Raw genomic sequence first — 18,049 nt, forward strand, 5'->3', positions numbered from 1 at the left:
TATGAAGATGTATAGCGACGATGATTTTGTCCTCCATTGTTGTTTCGAATTTCTGCCTCAGCTCGCTACGTCACGTCACTACTAGAGCAAGCTCCTGATTGGTTAACGCGGCGCGGAAATTCGCCAAAGTTCAGATTTTTCAACTTGCGTCATTCGCGCCGCAGGATGTCAATTCGCGTCTTTGCATTGACTTAACATGTAAATCACTCGCGCTTATACCGCTTCATTTGCGTCCGGTGTGAACGCACCATAAGACATTCGTTCATCTTCAGAACACAAATGAAGATCTTTTTGATGAAATCTGAGAGCTTTTTGTCCCTCCATTGACAGGCTACGCAACTACGGTCTAAAAAAAATAAACCATAAATATAGGGCACAATGTACTGTATTAATTTGAAGGAATTAAAATATGAATCTCCAAGTGTTCAGGCGACAACACAACGCGCATGCATCGAGAAAGCACATTGGAGATTAATATTTTGTAAATAAAGTGGTAAGAAAAAAAATTGAGTCAGTACTTTTATGATTTCTACCTTTCTGGGGCTCGAAAGTGGTAGTTTGTCAAAGTTACATAGGTTGTCAATTAAGCTCTCGGATTTCATAAAAAGATCTTCATTTGTGTTCAGAAGATGAAATAATGTCTTACGGGTTTGGAACGATATGAGGGTGAGAATTTAATGACAAAATGTTCATTTTTAGGTGAACTAATCCTTTAAATCTGTTCAGCATACCACTACTCATTCATTCTGTAGTTTGTGGCCATTACAGAAACTCAAACCTGCACTGCATCTCTCTGGATTTCTGTCATTTGCATGCCACTTTTTAGAATTCAAACATCTGTGCGGTGATTGTCAAAACAGTTACTTTTCATAAAAAGCACTAAACGGCATTCAGCTAAATCACCTGCGTTGCCTCTCTTTTTCTTTTTCTTTTTTTATCATGCCATTTTCATTTTTTTCCCTCCCAACCCATGCTCTTTACACTTCAATTATTTTGTTCCATTAAGAGGTTTCTTCATACACAGAAAAAAAAAAAAAATATATATATATATATATATATATATTTTTTTTTTTTTTGTATTCAGTTACTGTGTTTACTGTGTTGTGCTAATGCAGAAAAGCATAATGTGTCAAACCTTTTTATCCTTATTAAGAAGTTTATCGCACAGAGCGGAATTCATGTAGGTGTTTGATTCCCTGCGGGCTATAAGATAAATAGTATCTCTATAAAATAGAAAGAGAATTCTTCACTCAAGTAAAAATTGCCTATAGTCTAAAGACAAAGAAGGAAAAAAAATTAGACAGAGAGAGTGTAACAGGTTGGCAGAAACAGAATAGGAGAGAAAGAGAGAAAGAGATACAAGGTAGATAATGAAGATGGTGTTAATTGGAATGGATACATCGGGGAGGAAAATGAAATAAGACAAGAAAAATTTAAATGAGAATGAGACGGGGAGCGCGAGAGAGAAAGGAGAAATGTTGAGCATTTAGATTTTAAATGAGGCCAGCAGCCCTGACCCAGCACAGCCACCGCTACTTAATGAGGACATACTAAAATTACACACACACTTAGAGAGAGAGAGAGAGAGAGAGAGAGAGAGAGAGAGAGATTATGGGCAAACGAACACTCGCATTATCTCAAATGACGCAGGTTGCAATGACAGTAATAAACTATATTTGTTATACTATTAACTATATCTGCTGAAAAAATATACCAGGAAAACTCGTTGATATTTGGACTGCAACATCTGTCACATATCCGCACTAAATAATTTTATAGATTTACTAATATAAAAGCTGAAAGCCAAAAGCTGAACAGGATGTACTGATGAGATCATCAGTGTATAAACGCTATAAAAATGCCTGTGAAATAGTTTGTTAAACCAAGTTGAACTTGCTTTAAATAAATAAACACAAGTAAAAAATTCATAAAAGCAGCAACTTTGACCCTACTTTATTATAACTGTTGAAGCATATCTTATTAGACCTGTAAATTTAGAAGAGATCTTTTCCTCTACTTCATTCTTCATTAATGATAGATTCTGCTTCGGCTGCCCCTTCACTAAATGAAAGCATTGGAGGCCCTCTGGGTTTTTGCAGTGGCACTCTTTTATCATTTGGTTCAAGAAGATGCCATGCCATGCTTTCATATCCGAGCTGCGCACGCTCCTGGCAAAAGAGAATATTTAGAAGCGAGACCATGCACCAGGCACTCGCATGAGACTTCAGAGGAACACGGCCAGGCGTAAGACTATTTTAAAAGTGGACCTAATGTCATATGTGGGCGATTTCCTTGATACATCTATTGTTAACCCTTTGTCTCGTGTCAATAAAAAACAAATACAGCTGTTGTGCGAAAATTAAAAGTTGAGTCCATTAGTTCAGTCTTCGCCTGATAAAGCTTGATATAATGTCTTGCTGGATTGTAATTCTAAACTACATTTAGAGAAAAGAGGAAATGAATCTGTGCATCCCTTTATACTTGATTATATAAAATTACACTGTGATCCGACTTTTTGGTGAGCATGTAATGTGTTAGAGAGAGTGCTGGTGTTGAAGGGAGGTTTGTTTAACACCCGCAGCAGCCTTTTCCATTAAAAGGGCATTTCACAACATTTTAATACAAGGTTCATTGTGTTCAGCGTTAAAGCAATGCCAGTGAATGCAACAGGGCATGTTTCTGTAGTCTTTGTAGAAAATGAGTTTGTGGATAATGGAAAGGCCTTTCCAAAGTACCCCATAACTAATATAACAGAAAACAAAATAAAAATGTAGCATGTGTAATTATTAATTTTAGACTTAATTATTATAAGAAGACAGCTTCAGTTCAGAAACAACTGTTCCATTACAACTGTTCCGTTCAATTAAATTTGAAATGATCAAACTGTGGTCCTCAAATTTAGTGGTTCACTGACTCTGCAAGTTACATGTTTATGCCAACAGGTGGCAACAAGACTGTCTTTATGAGTGAACGAATCGATAGCTCAAACAATTCGTACAAAAACAATGATTCATTCAGTCTCAACTCACATAATATGAGTACTTCTTTTGAAAAAGTAACTACTATGACGTACATAATTTTGCCGTTGTCATGTGACCAGGGCCAGCACAAGCTCAACTGCTGCTCTAGGCAGAACGCCATCATGCCGCCCCCACTTCACACTCACAATTAAACTCGATCTTTGAGATGCATGTGAAAGACTGGAGGTTTTGTTTATAGATTTATTAATAAACTTACACTAAAATAAAAGCATGTAGAAGCAAGTTTTCGGATTTCTTTTTTTTTTTTTCTTTATTCTGCAACGTAAAAAACTACCCTTAAAGCTGTAGTCCGCAACTTTTTTTTGGCTAAAAATTATCCTAAATCAAAATCAAGTACATAACCAGCCAGTGTTCAAAACTATCTAATTATCTTGTCTCGATTCACAACGGTAAGCTTGTAATAATGTTTTATAATAAGAGCGACATGGCGGATTTCCGCGGGAAATTCGAGCATGCAGCAGTTCCTCTGTGCGTCATTACATCACGTCCGTAAACAAAGGAAGGAGACCCGTCGAGAGGCTAGTCAGTGATATCATGTGAGGATGCTGCCGGTAGCGGCACATTTATAGCCTTTTCTCACAGCAGCTGAAATAATTAAACTAATAATTTTGATGGCGGATTGTAATCCAGAAAGATCCAAATGACAATCATCAGTGACAACTGGAGATTCACCCGTAGCCAAAAAGCAAAAGACTTGGACTGTGGAGTGACTAACCTTACAGAAATTGAAATCTACAGGTAACGCTAATACACACTAAATACACAGTCACGCAATGCTGATGTTGTTAACAATAACAATTTGAGAACAATATAACAGTAATAATAATTTACACGGTTTGGCATGATCCGAGCTAAGCGATCGTTAGATTTAATCATCATTGGCAGCGCGATTTATTGTAGGCCTAATGCTTTTTTCCTCAGTTGGTCAAAACAAAAGTGGCAAACATGTTACTTACTTGTTCAGATGATATTTTCCAGTGAAAATTCTTATATTGGTCATACTTTCAAGATGTAGAATCTGTGATTCTGAAGTACAGTATCCACACCGGTGCGGTGACTGACAGCAAACATTAGATTCATTCGCGCTGACTAGCTGTGCCGACTGGACATGATATGGATATGGATATGACTGGACTGCAATCGCATGTTTCAAACAAAGATGGCGACAAAGAGGAAAAATTGCGGACAGCAGCTTTAAGTGCAAATGCAAACGCTGTATTATATTATATAGCTAGTAAGAATATCTCCTGTAAGATTCGGGAAAATTCCTGGTGGGCCACTGATAAAAGTGGCCGGCAGTAGCTTACTTCGACATAAAGACAGTTTTACACGGGACCCGCAAAGCACAAGTCTCTAGTTCATTTTCAATTAGACACACGAAACCGGCAAATCGGTGGTAGTTCTAGTAGTGGCGAAGCGACAGTGTGCAAGCGGTCCTCATACTCAAAATCCCGTCACTTGTGCATGCACAGCGCTTCATTATAAATAGAGGTTATAAATATATGGCGCATTTAAATATTACACACACAAAAAGGTGAGCTACGCCTCTCCTCCGCTTTGGTGAACTCCAAGGGAAGGCAGAGAAGTTCCCCTTTAAAAACACATACATTTCCTTTTATAGTTTAAATTTACGTGTCGTCGCACAACCTACACAACCCAGCATAAACACTCCTGATAAATCATTTGTTATTAAAGCGTCTACGTTCACAAACCACTGTTAATTTTAACAGAAAAATAATCATACTGTTAAGGGATTTGGCATGTCAGAAAGCGCGCAAAGAGAGCTCCCTCTATTCACTAAAAAGCTGTCATATTAGGCTACTTCATCGTGATCTCACAAAGTTCTGTTATAATAAATGAATAGTATGTCAGCACAATGAATCTCTTATTTACATAATGTATACACTTTGTTATTATGAGAGGATTTGTGAGCGTGTAGAACTCAGAGTAGAGCTTAGATTCTCTGCCCGAGCCCGAGCCGATATTTCCCGCCACCGTCCTCGGGCCGGGTCGGGTCGGGCCCTTGATAAAGCACGTCACGTGTCATGCGCAGCGTCTCGTCCACTCGCACTCGCAGTCTCGCACGCGTAACGCATCACACCTGCTGTGCGTGTTGTACTATTCAGTAGCTTAAAGCCTCGTTTAAAGCCTCGTTTACACTGCACGCGTGCGGCGCGTCACGGCTGCGACGCGGCTACTGGAGCTGATACGCGGCCACTCTAGTCAATGCTCGTGTTTACACCAGCCGCGCCGCGGTGCGTTTGAGAAGCGTCCCAGAAGCGGCTCACCGCGCCACTTCGCTAAAGATAGGCGCCTCGCCTATTTTTGACGGACGCCGCGTCCAAGACGCGCAGCTGAAATACAAAATAAAGTCAAAATAATCACCCTGAGTAAACTCCCGCTCATATTTCACATTAATACAATGCCAGAAACTGACGACAAGAGATTCGAACTTGAAATTTCTTGGTTTTTGTTGTGTGTTAACTTCATCTGTGGCTACAGCAAAATAAAGTATGGCATAGCAATAAACGCAATCAAACCGGACAAAATATAACCATTTAGCCATTAAAAACATGAAAAAATTAACGAAAACAATGTTTGCCAGGCAAATCTAGTGGTCTCGCGAATCCAGCCGCTTCACTTCTGAAATGCTTCTGGTGTGAGTTGACACCCCTCAGAAGACGGTACAAAACCTTGTCGGAGCCGAAACGAGGCTTAAGTACAACATGGAGCTTGAAGAACCAAAGAAAAAAATTAAAACAGGAGAATTAACTTTGAGCAAGTCTGGAGGAAAATCGGAGGTATGGAAACATTTTAAACTAGTTTTAATAAACAAACAACGCAGTTTACATGCTTCTTCCTTGTCGTATTATTCATTAAGATAATAATTAATTAATGCACGCACAATTATGAACTTGATAAATGTTACAGATATGTTTTACTATGCACAAACAAATGCTTTTCAACTTACATATGCAAAATTCAGAATTAAATGAATGTGCTGCAATTTGTACAAAAAGAGAGTCTAGCTATAGCCTACGTGTTTTAGCCATTAAATAAGCACATTTAGTTTCAAGTTTGTTAAGTTTTGTTTTGAAGAAAGATTTTCTTTAAAGTGAATTTCGTTTAGTATTAATTGTATCTTAATTTTAATACATTTTTCATCATCCAATTACCTGGATTTAATACATAAAAAGCAATATAGCAGACAATATAATATTGACATGGAGGCGCTGGCGCGCCACGGACACACTTACACCATTTGAAACTCGTAACACACGCTGTCACCGAATTTACAAATGCACATCTTGCTTGTTGCTCACACACATATTATGTTAAAATAACAATAGGTTGAAGTAACATTATTAATAATAATTAATCTTTAAGAATATTTGATTGAATGCTGAATGTTGTGCTTGTTCAATTTAATAAAATTAAAACTTTATTATAATTAAAATAGCCTAATTTAATATTTAATATTGAGTGGCCAATTTTTGCTCATTTATTAATAGTATTTATATAATTTATATAACTGCGCAGCTCTCCCCTGTAGCTTATGATCTAGCACAGCAGCACCTGCGTTAAAAAAAAAAAAAAAAATGTGGCGCCGCCCCTGGTTATAACGGCCCACATATTAAAAATGGTCGGGTTTAAATCGGGCTCGGGCTCATAATTACAGTGGACGTGTCGGGCCGGGCCGGGCTCGGACACAACGTGCTCGGGCTCGGGTAGGGTCGGGCTTGATTTGTTGGGCCCGATCTAAGATCTAACTCAGAGTCCACTCACCGCTCAAAACGTTTTGTTTTTGTTCAGTGCTAAATTAAACCCCTCTGATTCACCATTGCGAAATCAACAGATAGACCAAAGAGTATAGAACCCAAGAAGCCACACTCCGATGCTTTTTGGGAAACGGCCACTAGATGGCGCTCCGGTAGCGCGGCCGTCATTATGGGGTGAAAATACTAACTGGACCATAGAATCTTTCATATCTTACGCACCCAAAATCGGCGAATTTCACTGCCAAATCAGAAGCGCAAAAGAACATTTTTCAAATGAAATCATCAGTAAATTTTATGGCACCTACAGTAAATGTTGTATTGTCTTATAGTTTTAATTTACCAGTTGTGGAATCCAACCATTAAACCGTCTGAGGTAACGTAGTTAGCCTACTTTGAGTATTTCCATTTTATGCAACTTTACACATTTATTAATAGTAAATTAATAATTAATAAATCATCATGTTTGCAGCGAACAATATATTTCAGACCTAGTGGAGTAATAGTATATATATAATGCATTGCTGTGTCCGTTATCGCATAATTCACACTTTTGGACACTTTTTCTTTAACGGACATTAGACAACACTGCAAAATCAAGCTGTTATAGTCATATATTTATTGTCCAACATTCCCAATTTTTCTGATGCATGTCCTTAATTTAATGTCATATGTTGGTATTAATTCAGTGTATAAGCCTAATGCTAATACTAGATCTTTTAAAGAATTTTAACCCAAACTGACTGAATTTCTAGAGAGCAAAATAGTTTTGTGAAAAAAATGGAAGGCTTACACAAAGCCTGTAAAATAAACTGTTAAAAGGATTTGATGATCACTAGTGATAGTATTTTATTCTGTGTTGTCCTCATTCAGGTTGGATTTCAGCTTTCTTTTTCTTTTCTTTTTTTTTTTTTTTAAAAAAAACAAAGCACCCCCAAATGGCAGAAACGCAGGGCTGCTGCTGGGGTGTTGCAATGAAAAGTTCTATTGAGTGTCGCTTCTTGTTAGTGTGTATTCTTTGGATAGACCCATATGCAGCTCTTGGTTGGGGCGGGCGGGTATTGGCAGCTACTTGGTAGAATAAAGGAAATATAATTTAGATTTAGAATAACTAATCAGATGATAACTTTTTGATATAAGTGAAATAATTCCAAACGAATGTCCAAAAAAATAAAAAATACATTAATTAAATTAAAAACGAAATCCCTCTCTTTCTTGCTGCCCTGACTGTGTTGCCGCCCTAGGCAGCACGCGCCGGCCCTGCATGTGACCTACCAGTGTCAGTTGTGTCACTACTGCAATTCACAAATCCTCTCCCATGGCCGTATGGGCTGGTAAAATATCTAGTGGATGCACACTTAAAGGTGCTAAAGAGGATGTTTTGTTTTATACATTTTTGCAATATTACTTGAAACTGTCTTTACTAACTGATAAAAGACTATTTATTAGGTGCACTGAAAGTAATAATATACATCATCTGTGCACGAGGTAGGGCCTTAAAAACATCAGCCAATCGTTTATGCGATCATCGCGTAAACGATTGGCCCTCTGGCTTGTCAATCACTGCCGTGACGTTCCTTGTGAGAGACGTGCGCGGATTGGCCCTCTGGCTTGTCAATCACTGCCGTGATGTTCCTTGTGAGACGAGCGCGGCTGCGCGCTCCAGTAACTTTCCACACTCCACAGGCGCCGCATGCAGTGTTTTTGTCAGGAGACAGGAGTAACAACTGCAGATTATGAGTTACCTGCGGTGAGTCCGACATAATGAATCCAAAAAACGCAACACAGCGAATGCCAGTGGTAAACACTCGTGTTCCAATACTCGTGCACGAGTTTTGGGAGGCGTTCCTTTGAAATGAGCTGTGAAGGAGGGGGGTTGTTCTTACGCATGCACTCATTTCAAAAACTCAGTAACAGTCTTTGGATTCTCAGTCGACGAAAAATCCTCTCTATCACCTTTAAAGAGTTAGTTAAAAATGAAATTTGTGTCATTAATTACTCACCCTCATGTCCTTCCAAACTGAATCATTCACACAGTCGATTTGTTCAACACACTTATTCATTTGGGAAAAAATACAATTGACTATCCTAATTCACACAATTGATCTGTTCAAAACAATGATTCATTCAGGAACAATAAAAGTGACTGTCCTTAGAATGAGTCACTAAATCATTTCATCGATTCATTCAAAACACTGGCGTTGTTCTGAATATCAACAGTTGTAATTACATGTGGTCAATGCTGTTATTCTGAACAATAGAACTTGCTTGTGTGACAATCCTTAATTGTATATTTAACATATCTTTGAAAAAGCAATATATACACTTCACGTCATGACTAAGAAAGCCCTTTACCCATGGTAAAACTGTAACACATAGCCTCCTGTGACTGTTTGCTTTCATCAAATCTATAAATTTATCATGTTTACACAGAGCACATGAGGGGGAAAAAATCAAGTCAATTAAATCACAGTTTTTCTCTCTTGAACTCACTTGTACCTTTTGATCATTATCAGTTATTTCATGCAAGTCTAATCACTGATTTAAGTAACTGTCATTGTTCAATGAGGAATGGTATGTCGATTTGTCGATTTTCTGGCAATCAGATATTTTTGTTGTTGACGTTGTAGCAGTTTCTTATTTGCTAATGCCTCACAGACCAATTACAGAAATTCTATGCAGTAGAATTAAAACAGTTTAAAACAGAAATCAATAGCTACTGTGAGAAAATTGCCTAACCTATGCAGTAGAGCCAGCAAAATCCCTTTGTGGGTCCAACTGCCATTTCGAATCTTGGGGATTCGAGTGGACCATAGAATTTTTTTTTCCCATTGCTTAAATCCAACATTTCAATATCAAGCCTTATACCTGCTTCAGGGCAGAGCTCTCCTAAAACACAACTGCCCATTTCTGGGGATGCTGATCCAATGTGGGCAAACTGTTCCCATGGAAATAGAATGCAGGTCAATCTGAGGGGGGAAAACACAGAAGACAGAAAAGGTAGACTTTCTGAGCTTTAGAGAATGTAGGTATTAGTTTTTTCCCTGGAATGTGAATTGTGTCACAAGGTCTCACTAGCATAGACAGATTTAAAATACACAAACCATATGAATCGGTTACATTATAGATCGTATTTGTTCTGCAGACATGCACTTGAAATACAGAACAGAGAAAGTGATTTATACCACTGATACCACTTAGAAGGAAAAACCCTTTGAAGAGCGATACTCCTTTTACCATTCTCTTTCATCATCCGATCTGTCTCTATGTACAAAATAGTACCATTTGGTTGTATTCCATATCACACTTGACATAGAAATTAACATCATTTTGTGATAATTAACCCTGAAGGCAACTATTTTGCCTCCAACTTTCTTGAACAGAACAGAATAAAAAAAGACAGACATATAACCCTCTTTAAATGTTCTGTTTTCCTTCATGATTGTCTCTTTCTAAAGGTTATTCAAGATATTATTACAATGACTGTCCTGTTCCTAGTTTGTACTTCGAAAAACTGTAAAGGAAATTACTATCCAATTTGTAACTATATTACTCAAAGGAAATGTATCTTTTTTTTCAGTCTCTCCAGAGGATTGGTTCTTAAAGGTGCCCTCGAATGAAAAATTGAATTTATCTTGGCATAGTTGAATAACAAGAGTTCAGTACATGGAAAAGACATACATTGAGTTTCAAACTCCATTGCTTCCTCTTTCTTATGTAAATCTCATTTGTTTAAAAGACTTCCGGAAAACACGCGGATCTCAACATAACACCGACTGTTACGTAACAGTCGTGATCATTAATATGTACGCCCCCAATATTTGCATATATGCCAGCCCATGTTCGAGCATTAGACAAGGAAAGGCTGTATTAACGTCTGGATCTGTGCACAGACAAGGTAAGCAAGCAAGAACAACAGCGAAAAATGGCAGATGGAGCAATAATAACTGACATGATCCATGATAGCATGATATTTTTAGTGATATTTGTAAATTGTCTTTCTAAATGTTTCGTTAGCATGTTGCTAATGTACTGTTAAATGAGGTTAAAGTTACCATCGTTTCTTACTGTATTCACAGAGAAAAGAGCCGTCGCTATTTTCATTTTTAAACACTTGCAGTCTGTATAATGCATAAACACAACTTCATTCTTTATAAATCTCTCCAACAGTGTAGCATTAGCCGTTAGCCACAGAGCATAGCCTCAAACTCATAGAGAATCAAATGTAAACATCAAAATAAATAATTTACTCACATGATTCGATGTATGCACACAGCATGCATGACGAACATCTTGTAAAGATCCATTTGAGGGTTATATTAGCTGTGTGAACTTTGTAAATGCGCTGTAGTCGAGAGCTCGTGTGGCAGGGAGCACACGATTTAAAGGGGCGGCGCGCTGAAAAAATCAGTGTATAGTTAATGATGCCCCAAAATAGGCAGTTAAAAAAATTAATTAAAAAAATCTATGGGGTATTTTGAGCTGAAACTTCACAGACACATTCAGGAGACACCTTAGACTTATATTACATCTTGTGAAAAAGCATTCTTGGGCACCTTTAAGAGGACAGGTGCGGAGGATTCATTTGTTCTCTCTCTTAGTGAGCACTCTTCCAGGTAAACTTTTGTTTTCTCCAGGGAGTAAAGAAAGAGACAATAATAATAAAAAAAAAAGACTAATTATTCTTGATGACTATTATGAGTTTTTAAAATCAAAGACTCATAGACAGAACACTTTTGAATTACACTCAACACCACTCTTGGGAGCATAGGTGGATTTTGCTTCACTATATACCTGATTGTATTCCCCACCTTTAACAATTTGTTGCCATGTGATGAGATTATTTCAGATAAAACAAATCAGAAATACTCGAAAAGGTGTTTAAACATTTACAAACCAATAATTAGTCTGAAATATAGTATAAAGTATTCTAAATAACTAATATAATGTTAATTATAATGTTAAACAATATTTCTGTTTTGAATTCTTCTGTTCTTTTGAACATTTTATTCATCAAAAAATCCTGAAAATATTGCATCACGGTGTCCACAAAAATATTAGGCAGTAAAATGTTTCAAGAAATGTTTCTTGGGCAGCAAATCAGCATAACAGAATGATTTCTGATGGATCATGTGACACTGAAGACTGAAGTAATGATGCTGAAAATCCAGCTTTGCATCACAGGAATAAATTACATTTTAAAATAGCTTTAAATAGAGTGTAGTTATTTGAAATCATAATAATTAGAATAATAATAATTCACAATATTACTGTTTTTACTGTATTTTTTGTAAACATTTTATAAATATAGTCTTGTTGAGACTTCTTTTAAAACATTAAAAATCCTACTGCCCCAAACCTTGGAATGGTAATGTGTATATAATGAATTGATATATAATTTATTTGATATAAAAGTAATCACAAATCAGATTACACTGATAGTAAAGAACCATTAATGGAAACGGAAAGTCAAATATTTCATTAAAAGATATTTGTAAAATATACAAATCAAATATTTAGGTTCCTTTTTTTTTTTTTTATAGAACCAGTATACTGAAAGGGGCAAACCATGCAACTCTTTTTTTCTCTCTCTCTTTTGCTCTCTCTGTCTCTCTCTCCACCCATTCAGTCACTCTTTCGTTCTCCTCTTTCTTCCCATTAATCATATTTGTTCACATTACTGAGGAGAAGGCAGAGTAACACTGTTGATAGGAGTCTTAATTAGCAGGAACGATCTAACACACACCAGAACCTGTGTGAAGATCAAACAGCCTGTATCTGCTTACCGTTCAAATATCCCTGTCATTTAGCACGGAGAGCAAATTTGATTTTTCCAGCATTTTGTACCTTTCCCCGTAATTGAATTGTGCACCTCATAACTAAACGTTATCTCCGCAAATAGAGCGTCACTAACACGTTAAACCACTTAATATCTTCTGTTGTGGCTTGTGACCAAGAGTGTTTAAAGCAGTCATGCATGCTTAGAGGTGTGGACGGCATGGCGACTTACCGAAAATAATGAACTTAGTGCTCATAAATGATTAGCGGGGGCCAATTAATGCTTGACAGCGTATATGTGTGTGTGTGTGGAGGCCCGTCTTCACAGCCAAGAGAAGTCAGAATGAATTAGAGTTACTAACAGATACACAAATAACTCGGCAATCATGGCAGGCGTTTCAGCTAGCTTAGATTAGGTCAGCTAATTGGCACACTAACATGATTTAAATAGCTCAAATTAATGTTGGACAAAATTAGTGAGGTCTATTTAAATGAATCCCATTTCAAGCTTATTTCTTTCAGATCCCCCTCTTTTTTAAGCCTAGATCTCATTCTCCAACTCTCTATCACACACACACACTCATTTTCACGACCCCTTATAATAATTTCAAGAACATAAAGCCTCCGGTATTCAGTTGATTTGCATATTTCAGTGATTAAGCATATATGTCAAAGCTGATTTCTTGAGCCAGGAGAAAGGCATTATTTATTTATAGGTGATGGGAGAAAAGGCACACACATTCTCTAAAAACAGTTTCTGCTCTCGTATGACCAACATGTGAAGCGTATCTGCATATGCAGCATCCAAACATAAACATAAACCTAATGAAAGCCAGAATCAATCATTCCATATTCTAAATATATCCCACCATCTCATGCAGCGAGAGCAGGTGACCCGAACTCATACACATCCCGCGAGACTAATTTGCCTTCCTCTAAATCAATCACTCAGGCCATCAAATCAGCCTATCGCATTGTTTGTTACTCATAGATGCTCACACGTGGAACGAGTTTTCATTTCGCTCTGTTTATGAGGCATAATAAAATGTAAAATGAACTGCCAGAGGGAGTAAAGACAGGGAGACGACTCACAGCGAGGTTTATTCAGCGATGTTCACAAGATTACGTTTACTACTGAGCAATATCGCAGGAACAGGACCCCCTGGCCAAGTGAGTGTTTGCAGTAAATGCAAGTGTATTCTAGCATGTTACTGCCACTGAACTGTTTTTTTCTATGAAGTTAAACCTTTACACTGTTGTTCTAAATAAACTGAGCTAACACATTCAAAGTATACAAATAGAGGTGTTAAGAAAGAAATTGGCACCTTAAGCCGAATCCTCCATATTAAGCCAGAAGTAGATGATTTCTCAACATTTGGCTACTATGATACATGCAATATCTCTCTGCTTTGAACAGATTTTCTTTACTCCAAAGCAAGTGCCATTTCTGGCATTAAGTGGCAAATATACAAAGGAGATATAAAAATAGTCAGTGCAGGTCTCGGGGCTCTGAAACAGGCTGATTTAAACCTGTGCTTGTTATGTTTCCAAAAAGTACACTGCTTTCAATTAGAATTTATACAAAAAAGATCTTATATATTGTAACTCAGTTCGTATGTACGGGAAGGAGGAGGCGGGAACCGGAGAACGTTTAAACAAACATTAATGTATAAAATAAACAAAGAACAAAAGGAAAGTAATGCCCTCATGGACGTCTGCCGGCCACACAAACATAATAAAACATAAAGTAAAGTCCAGGCCTGGTCCTCTCTCGTCCTTCACTGTCGTCGCTCCCCTTTTATGCTTCTGGAGCTCCTCTGTGAGAGACTCAAGACCGGTGCAACGTGCAGCTGACACTCATTATCACCGGCCTCGCGCCGTTCCCTCATCACATTTATATTCAAAGTTATTGTGATGCATACTTCCAAATCTTTGTAACATTAAAAGAACAGTTCACCCAAAAAATCTACCAATTTTCTTGCTCTTGTGTCATTTGAATTCCGTATGATTTTTCTTTCTTCCATGGAACAATAAAGAAGATATTTTGGACAATGTACTTTCATGGTGATTTTGTGTCTTTTTGCAGCATACAGCCCCCTGGTCACTGTCCATTTTTGCTGAAAAAAGGGCAGCATGTATGGACATTCTTACACATCTTCTTTTATGTTCCACAGTGGGGGGAAAATCCTACTGGCATGAATGAGTAGATGACAGAATTTTCATTTTAGGCAACCATCTAAAACCAGCTGGCGACCATCTAGGCCACCTTAAACCAGCTAATAACATCAATACAGCTTTGGATTCTCATATATATATAAAAGTCCAAGCTATTTATTTTTAATATCAATCTAGCATTATCCCCAATTATTCATTTTTACATCTACTATGCAAGAGCATCTGTAATCTTTCCATCCTTGATATATTAGTTGTGGATACCACTGTGAAACACAAGCAAGCATGTGTTTTTATTCTCATCTCCAATAGCAGATTTACCTCAGATAATAAAAGAGCTCCTCGGATAACCTTGCCATTCATCAAGCCCTGAGAGCTTTTTACCTGTGTCTTCTGCACGAGGCAAGACAGCCCATAAAACATCACTAATTAAATGCTGCTTTGGAGCTTCGCCCGACCAGGTTCCAGCATTTTCAAAAAACCGTCTGAGGCATTTGTGTAAGCAGCACAATAACGCATCGATACAATGAAAAAGAGAGTGGAGCCCAAGAAGTGTTTATAGTGTAAATTAGTTCATGACGCTCCTCAGCAGCCCATAAACAGTCGGAGTTCTCTTCCCTTGCGTTGCTCTTTATGATTATCTCTATTATCATTTCTCTTTATTCTCTTTCCATCCCCTCAGGCTTTGGCAGTTTAACAGGAAAGCAGCAATTAAACTCACTCAGGGGTTAGAGGCTGAGAAGGCCAGTGGGAGCACAAAAGGAATGGAGAGAGCGCAAGGAAGAAAGAGACACCAAACGAGAATGTGTTTTGCTATAGCTCTATTACACGGGACTTGGCATTTCAGGGACATCTCCTCAGCAGGGTCACAATCCTTAGAGAATAAAAAGCTCATTTTCTCTTAATGAAGAGATGGAGGAACATTTGCTCTAGGTCTCTCTACCTGCTAGTGTAACGACCATTCAGTCTGAGAGAAAGAGCGTGGGCAGGGCAGGGCAGGTGAGATGCTACTTTCTGCCCACTACAGCAGGGCCAGACCCAGAGAACATGTTAGGTTGGCCCACCTCTAGTCCATGACAGATGCTTTGCACCATGAGCAGCCCCACGGACCTACAGTGCAAAGGCCAGAAGGACAAGGGCAAAGAGGCTGGAGAGAAATGCAGAGAAGAGGAAATAGAAAGAAAGAATCAACTGACGGATTTGAAGGGATAAATTCAGACAGGTGACACAAGGGTGCAATTTGAAGCAAAGCTTTGTGGTTGGGTGGTGAATTCAAAGAGGTTTGCAGCTAGATGTTTTTAGCAGTATGTCAAATGTCGTGGAATATATTCAGAAGCAGTTATATTGTCTGTAATCATTTGGAACTGTTTTACACGTTGACTTTCATCTATTGTCGTGCATTGTGTCGAAATGTCACACATTGTGAATTGTGAGTTCCCTGAGATGATCAGATCAAGCTGTGTGAAAAGATGCCAAGCTGTGTAGCTGAACAAAGAGAGATTCAAAGCAAAACCAGACTATTTTCTCCCTCATTCTCTGACATATGCACAAAACTCACACATATGGTCAGAAATGCTCTTTTGTGTGTACATCTGTCTCATAGTTATGACACCATTTCAACTGTTCAATCTAGGAAAATGTACAGAAAACCTTATTTTACCTCACTAAATGGAGACTTTTTATAGATTTCTGCTGTTCTTCAATTAAGCATAATAAAATTAGTATTAGGGGTACCCACGGTGGCTCAGTGGGTAGAACTGTTGTCTCAGCAGGAAGGTCTTCCCGGTTCAAGTCCCGGCTGAGCAACGAAGGCGTTTTCTGTGTGGAGCTTGCACGTTCTCCCCGTGTCTGCGTGGGTTTCCTCCGGGTGCACCAGTTTCTTCTACAATCCAAAAACCTGCATCGTAGGTGAACAGGAGACACTAAACTGTCCGTAGGTGTGAATGGTACTGCAAATGTGTGTGTGAGCCTTGTGATGGACTGGCCATCTGTCCAAAGTTTTCCTCACCTGTGACACTGGACTTCACTGGACTTCAGCATCCCTGCAACCCTGGAGAGGATAAGCGGTTTGGAGAATGGATGAATTACTATTGACTAACCCTAAAAAAACTAACTTAAAAATAAAACATTTAACAAGTGATAAATAATTTTAGGTAGATGAATCATTTATAGTTGACAAATAATTTTCATATTAAATCGCAGATAACTAATTAATGGCCAATGCTAAAATTCTATAAAAATGCCATAAAAAATAATAAAACTACTAGAATAAAAACAAATGTTATTAAATAATTAGTTTTTAAAGAATAACTGTCATTTTAACTGTAAAAATTCAACAGCTAAAAAGCTGTTTAATGTAAACGGTAAGTTCCTGTATTATATACGAAAAAAATAGATGTGTTTACATTTTTACTGTATGTTTACAGAATTGTTCTGGCAACCACAGGTGCCAATTTTATTAACTAATATGTTAATATGTGTAGATAACTGATATGGTACCAATATATTATGAATTTTTTAACAAATAGGAAAGAAAGGAAAAAACACCAATGAGATTATAATGCTTCTCTTAGACTGCATTTTTCATACAGCATTTAGATTAAATGGAGATCAAATGTAAACCTTTACTTAAGCATCTTCTAAGATTTTTCTCAAGAAAAAAATACCTAGATAATGTCACTTGTGTCTTCTCTGGAGTTTACAAAGATACCACAACTTTGACATAAACTGTGCTCAGATTTTTCCAAGATCCCAAAGTCTGCATTAAAATGGCAGAAATGTCAATATTAACTCAAGCATTTCTCATCAAATAGTTTCAAGACCAAATTATTCGAGATATGCCATTTTTACACATTATTTAAGCTCTTTAACCTCAATGTCAACATTTGTCCCAGTTATTCTCTTTTCTCCCCAAATTGTTTTTACTTAGAGAAAATACCTTCAATAAAACAAAACTGACAACTCCAGCGCAGCTTCTAGGGAGCCATTGAGCTAATTCTACGGAACTTTTTCAGCAATTTCCTTTCCAGAAGTACAGCTAGATCATTCATACACAAAGAGCCCATCATACTGGCTGAGAGACATGCAGTGAGCATCATGAATGACTAAATGAGGGCTGGACTATCTCCTATCTATGTCCAGCATGCCATCCACTGGCTCCTCAAACACTAGAATTGGACAGTGCTTTGGAATCCCACCCAAAAGAGAAACTCTGACATTTGAGCACACCCATAATCCTGAAAGGCAGTAATTGCCAAAAAACTCAGTTTAGGAATAGAAGAA

The 18,049-nt window shown here is 37.7% G+C and overlaps 1 long non-coding RNA gene across 2 annotated transcripts in view; it reads right to left on the reverse strand.

Annotated features, from left to right (window-relative positions):
- LOC125259447 overlaps positions 1 to 18,049 on the reverse strand; it is a 33,359-nt gene that overhangs the window by 5,908 nt on the left and 9,402 nt on the right. For both annotated transcript variants that reach the window (XR_007182808.1, XR_007182809.1), the window contains exons 2-4: positions 16,776 to 16,817; positions 16,506 to 16,664; positions 9,686 to 9,786 (exon numbers count right to left, since the gene is read on the reverse strand). This is a non-coding gene — a long non-coding RNA (uncharacterized LOC125259447). The remainder of the gene's footprint in view (positions 1 to 9,685; positions 9,787 to 16,505; positions 16,665 to 16,775; positions 16,818 to 18,049) is intronic.

This window comes from Megalobrama amblycephala, linkage group LG23 (genome assembly GCF_018812025.1).
Source record: "Megalobrama amblycephala isolate DHTTF-2021 linkage group LG23, ASM1881202v1, whole genome shotgun sequence".
Lineage (NCBI taxonomy): Eukaryota > Metazoa > Chordata > Actinopteri > Cypriniformes > Xenocyprididae > Megalobrama > Megalobrama amblycephala.